The sequence below is a fragment of the Chiloscyllium punctatum genome, unplaced genomic scaffold (genome assembly GCF_047496795.1).
Source record: "Chiloscyllium punctatum isolate Juve2018m unplaced genomic scaffold, sChiPun1.3 scaffold_1464, whole genome shotgun sequence".
Classification (NCBI taxonomy): domain Eukaryota; kingdom Metazoa; phylum Chordata; class Chondrichthyes; order Orectolobiformes; family Hemiscylliidae; genus Chiloscyllium; species Chiloscyllium punctatum.
In genome coordinates, this window is record NW_027311198.1 from 27501 (window position 1) to 33454 (window position 5954).

Sequence of the window (5954 nt, forward strand, 5' to 3'; positions counted from 1 at the left end):
AGGAGGACCAGACTATTCACAGATAGCGGCCCAACGACTCCCAGAGCCGGTCGTGCGGCGCGCGAGGTCTGCTCTCTTCACAAGAGGCTTTATTAGGGAGTGCTAAGGCAAGGTTCTGTGCCCTCCACCCTCATCGCAACACCCATGGGAGCCTCCGGTCGTCAATAGACCGCCGCACCGGCCTCTGACTGACTCTCAGAATGGACGGAAAGAGCCGGGTAAGCCTTTCAAAAGATTCGACCACGTGCCGAAAACTTTAGACTTCCGTGAGCTCTCCGGCTTGCACCGAGACCCGAAGTCGACGTGCGAAGCACCACGGGACCCCTTTCGCCTGCAGGTCCCGAGCCGCCTTTATTTGCTGTTACGAGCATCGTGTGCCCCATACCTGCGTGACGAGCACCGCAGGGCGGCAGAGCCATCGCACTTGGCCGGGTGGCAGAGGAGGACCCGACTATTCACAGATAGCGGCCCAACGACTCCCAGAGCCGGTCGTGCGGCGCGCGAGGTCTGCTCTCTTCACAAGAGGCTTTATTAGGGAGTGCTAAGGCAAGGTTCTGTGCCCTCCACCCTCATCGCAACACCCATGGGAGCCTCCGGTCGTCAATAGACCGCCGCACCGGCCTCTGACTGACTCTCAGAATGGACGGAAAGAGCCGGGTAAGCCTTTCAAAAGATTCGACCACGTGCCGAAAACTTTAGACTTCCGTGAGCTCTCCGGCTTGCACCGAGACCCGAAGTCGACGTGCGAAGCACCACGGGACCCCTTTCGCCTGCAGGTCCCGAGCCGCCTTTATTTGCTGTTACGAGCATCGTGTGCCCCATACCTGCGTGACGAGCACCGCAGGGCGGCAGAGCCATCGCACTTGGCCGGGTGGCAGAGGAGGACCCGACTATTCACAGATAGCGGCCCAACGACTCCCAGAGCCGGTCGTGCGGCGCGCGAGGTCTGCTCTCTTCACAAGAGGCTTTATTAGGGAGTGCTAAGGCAAGGTTCTGTGCCCTCCACCCTCATCGCAACACCCATGGGAGCCTCCGGTCGTCAATAGACCGCCGCACCGGCCTCTGACTGACTCTCAGAATGGACGGAAAGAGCCGGGTAAGCCTTTCAAAAGATTCGACCACGTGCCGAAAACTTTAGACTTCCGTGAGCTCTCCGGCTTGCACCGAGACCCGAAGTCGACGTGCGAAGCACCACGGGACCCCTTTCGCCTGCAGGTCCCGAGCCGCCTTTATTTGCTGTTACGAGCATCGTGTGCCCCATACCTGCGTGACGAGCACCGCAGGGCGGCAGAGCCATCGCACTTGGCCGGGTGGCAGAGGAGGACCAGACTATTCACAGATAGCGGCCCAACGACTCCCAGAGCCGGTCGTGCGGCGCGCGAGGTCTGCTCTCTTCACAAGAGGCTTTATTAGGGAGTGCTAAGGCAAGGTTCTGTGCCCTCCACCCTCATCGCAACACCCATGGGAGCCTCCGGTCGTCAATAGACCGCCGCACCGGCCTCTGACTGACTCTCAGAATGGACGGAAAGAGCCGGGTAAGCCTTTCAAAAGATTCGACCACGTGCCGAAAACTTTAGACTTCCGTGAGCTCTCCGGCTTGCACCGAGACCCGAAGTCGACGTGCGAAGCACCACGGGACCCCTTTCGCCTGCAGGTCCCGAGCCGCCTTTATTTGCTGTTACGAGCATCGTGTGCCCCATACCTGCGTGACGAGCACCGCAGGGCGGCAGAGCCATCGCACTTGGCCGGGTGGCAGAGGAGGACCCGACTATTCACAGATAGCGGCCCAACGACTCCCAGAGCCGGTCGTGCGGCGCGCGAGGTCTGCTCTCTTCACAAGAGGCTTTATTAGGGAGTGCTAAGGCAAGGTTCTGTGCCCTCCACCCTCATCGCAACACCCATGGGAGCCTCCGGTCGTCAATAGACCGCCGCACCGGCCTCTGACTGACTCTCAGAATGGACGGAAAGAGCCGGGTAAGCCTTTCAAAAGATTCGACCACGTGCCGAAAACTTTAGACTTCCGTGAGCTCTCCGGCTTGCACCGAGACCCGAAGTCGACGTGCTAAGCACCACGGGACCCCTTTCGCCTGCAGGTCCCGAGCCGCCTTTATTTGCTGTTACGAGCATCGTGTGCCCCATACCTGCGTGACGAGCACCGCAGGGCGGCAGAGCCATCGCACTTGGCCGGGTGGCAGAGGAGGACCAGACTATTCACAGATAGCGGCCCAACGACTCCCAGAGCCGGTCGTGCGGCGCGCGAGGTCTGCTCTCATCACAAGAGGCTTTAGGGAGTGCTCAGGCAAGGGTCAGCCCGCAGCCTTCCTGGCAACACCCAGGGGAACCAGGCCACTCGCGTCTCTCGCCTTCATTTTCGACACGAGCGCCTGCGGAGGGCCACCACCCCCTCCGATTGTCAAGAGACCTCCGCACCGGCCTCTGACTTACTCTCAGAATGGACGGAAAGAGCCGGGTAAGCCTTTGAAAAGATTCGACCACGTGCCGAAAACTTTAGACTTCCGTGAGCTCTCCGGCTTGCACCGAGACCCGAAGTCGACGTGCTTAGCACCACGGGACCCCTTTCGCCTGCAGGTCCCGAGCCGCCTTTTATTTTTGTTACGAGTATCGTGTTCCCCAAACCTGGGTGACGAGCACCGCAGGGCGGCAGAGCCATCGCGCTTGTCCGGGTGGCAGAGGAGGACCAGACTATTCACAAATAGCGGCCCAACGACTCCCAGAGCCGGTCGTGCGGCAGGCGAGGTCTGCTCTCATCACAAGAGGCTTTAGGGAGTGCTCAGGCAACGGTCAGCCCGCAGCCTTCTTGGCAACACCCAAGGGAACCAGGCCACTCGCGTCTCTCGCCTTCATTTTGGACACGAGCGCCTGTGGAGGGACGGCCGGAGTCAACGTGGGGTTTGCCCGCCCTCCAATAGTGTCAAAAGACCGCCGCACAAGTCTCTGACTGACTCTTAGAACAGACAGAAAGAGTTTGTCAAATCTGTCAAAAAATTGACAAAGTGTCAAAAATTCGACTTCCAAGAGCTCTCCGGCATGCACTCATACCTGTCATTAAAGTGCTATGCCCGTGGAACCGTTTTTCGGATGCCTTTCAGAACGGTCCCGCGCCGCCATTTTGTTCTAAAAATCGTGTTCCCATATATCTCCGGGTACCCCGCCAACCTCACTGCGGAAAAACTACAAGTGGCACTGAATGGGTCTGAATTCCAAATTTGACTGCATCGGTCTGGAACTCGGTCCGGTCAAAACCGTTTGGATTTTTCTCGGTCCGGACTTCCGCGACAGACAAAGTTAAAGTTTTCGGGCTGCAGGCACAAAACGACAGCTGGCCATTTGCCGGGCTCAATTCACCCAATTCCTCCGGCACTTCGGAGCACATGTTCGGTGTAAGTTTGCGAATCTTTCCCGATGCTGCAGCATTTTCCTCCGCTGACACTTAGAATATTTTTCACACTTTGCTGAAAATTTTTCTAAGTGTTTTTTTCCAAGTTTTCCTGGTTACTGATTTCTTCTTTTTAAACATTTTTCTAAGTTTTTCTGGTTACTGATTTCTTCTTTTTAAACATTTTTCGCAGTTTGTCTGGTTACTGATTTCTTCTTTTTAAACATTTTTCGCCGTTTTTCTGGTTACTGATTTCTTCTTTTTAAACATTTTTCGCCGTTTTTCTGGTTACTGATTTCTTCTTTTTAAACATTTTTCTAAGTTTTTCTGGTTACTCATTTCTTCTTTTTAAACATTTTTCTAAGTTTTTCTGGTTACTGATTTCTTCTTTTTAAACGTTTTTCTGGTTACTCATTTCTTCTTTTTAAACATTTTTCTAAGTTTTTCTGGTTACTCACTTCTTCTTTTTAAACATTTTTCGCCGTTTTTCTGGTTACTGATTTCTTCTTTTTAAACATTTTTCTAAGTTTTTCTGGTTACTCATTTCTTCTTTTTAAACATTTTTCTAAGTTTTTCTGGTTACTCATTTCTTCTTTTTAAACATTTTTCTAAGTTTTTCTGGTTACTGATTTCTTCTTTTTAAACATTTTTCTAAGTTTTTCTGGTTACTGATTTCTTCTTTTTAAACATTTTTCTAAGTTTTCCTGGTTACTCATTTCTTCTTTTTAAACATTTTTCTAAGTTTTCCTGGTTACTCATTTCTTCTTTTTAAACATTTTTCTAAGTTTTCCTGGTTACTGATTTCTTCTTTTTAAACATTTTTCGCAGTTTTTCTGGTTACTGATTTCTTCTTTTTAAACATTTTTTCGCAGTTTGTCTGGTTACTGATTTCTTCTTTTTAAACATTTTTCGCCGTTTTTCTGGTTACTGATTTCTTCTTTTTAAACATTTTTCGCCGTTTTTCTGGTTACTGATTTCTTCTTTTTAAGCATTTTTCTAAGTTTTTCTGGTTACTCATTTCTTCTTTTTAAACATTTTTCTAAGTTTTTCTGGTTACTGATTTCTTCTTTTTAAACATTTTTCTAAGTTTTTCTGGTTACTCATTTCTTCTTTTTAAACATTTTTCTAAGTTTTTCTGGTTACTCACTTCTTCTTTTTAAACATTTTTCTAAGTTTTTCTGGTTACTGATTTCTTCTTTTTAAACATTTTTCGCCGTTTTTCTGGTTACTGATTTCTTCTTTTTAAACATTTTTCTAAGTTTTTCTGGTTACTCATTTCTTCTTTTTAAACATTTTTCTAAGTTTTTCTGGTTACTGATTTCTTCTTTTTAAACATTTTTCTAAGTTTTCCTGGTTACTGATTTCTTCTTTTTAAACATTTTTCGCAGTTTTTCTGGTTACTGATTTCTTCTTTTTAAACATTTTTCTAAGTTTTCCTGGTTACTGATTTCTTCTTTTTAAACATTTTTCGCAGTTTTTCTGGTTACTGATTTCTTCTTTTTAAACATTTTTCTAAGTTTTTCTGGTTACTGATTTCTTCTTTTTAAACATTTTTCTAAGTTTTTCTGGTTACTCACTTCTTCTTTTTAAACATTTTTCTAAGTTTCCTGGTTACTGATTTCTTCTTTTTAAACATTTTTCGCAGTTTGTCTGGTTACTGATTTCTTCTTTTTAAACATTTTTCGCAGTTTTTCTGGTTACTGATTTCTTCTTTTTAAACATTTTTCTAAGTTTTTCTGGTTACTCACTTCTTCTTTTATAACATTTTTCTAAGTTTTCCTGGTTACTGATTTCTTCTTTTTAAACATTTTTCTAAGTTTTCCTGGTTACTGATTTCTTCTTTTTAAACATTTTTCTAAGTTTTCCTGGTTACTGATTTCTTCTTTTTAAACATTTTTCTAAGTTTTTCTGGTTACTCATTTCTTCTTTTTAAACATTTTTTCGCAGTTTTTCTGGTTACTGATTTCTTCTTTTTAAACATTTTCCTAAGTTTTCCTGGTTACTGATTTCTTCTTTTTAAACATTTTTCTAAGTTTTCCTGGTTACTCATTTCTTCTTTTTGATCATTTTTCTAAGTTTTCCTGGTTACTGATTTCTTCGTTTTGAACATTTTTCTAAGTTTTCCTGGTTACTCACTTCTTCTTTTCAAACATTTTTCTTCGTTTTTCTGTTTACTCATTTAGCACTTTCAGGCACTTTCCCATCATTTCCTCGTTCCCGATTTCACCCTTTAAAACGCTTTCGGCATTTCCCTAAGTTTTGCGGTTCACTCGTTTGGGACTCACTGACACCTTCTCTAGCTTCCTGCTCACTTTTTCGTACTGTTGAGAAAATTCGAACCCTTTCCTTAACTATGCCGGTTACTGACTTCACCGCTTCAGACCCTTGTCCCCGTAATGAAAGATACCATTTCCCACCGTGGGAAATGCACGAAAATCGGACTGAACACGGGGGAGGCTCCCCCCTCGAAGGCGAGACCGTCGGCAGAACCGCCGGGTCAAACCCGGCCGAGCTACCCGGCTTACAAGTCTCAAAGTCGGTATGAGCAGTCACGTCC